Source organism: Branchiostoma belcheri, unplaced genomic scaffold (assembly GCF_001625305.1).
Source record: "Branchiostoma belcheri isolate BF01 breed outbred unplaced genomic scaffold, Haploidv18h27 scaffold115, whole genome shotgun sequence".
NCBI classification, from domain to species: Eukaryota; Metazoa; Chordata; class Leptocardii; order Amphioxiformes; family Branchiostomatidae; genus Branchiostoma; species Branchiostoma belcheri.
Genome location: NW_017802547.1, coordinates 392,122 through 392,557, shown reverse-complemented (window position 1 = coordinate 392,557; position 436 = coordinate 392,122).

Genomic DNA, 436 nt, shown 5'->3' with positions numbered 1-436 from the left:
AAATGTGTGGACTGGCAAAACGTTGAAATGAAACATTGCTAAATGAAAGGACTTTCACATATGAAATGTATATAATTTGAGGTGAAAAAAAAACATGAATTAAAATGACTTATGCTTCTCACAGCCTAATATTAACATAATGAGACAATTGCAAAAAAACACACTCTAAATATGTCGTGGAGGTATGAGATCTCCGAATTCTTGTTACAGAAGTGAAATGCTCTAATTTTACTGCAGGCATTGGTTATTGATGTAAGTAGCAATCATTTTTCCAAAAGTATGCTGAATGAAAAGAAAGTCTGACCTAAAAATAGAAGGCACACACTAATACTATACAAGTGTGCGTCACTAGACAATTGAACTTTGAAGTTACCTAATTTTCCCTGTGTTTTACTATTTCTACTTGAATCAATTCATGCTTTCTTTCTTGTGAAGT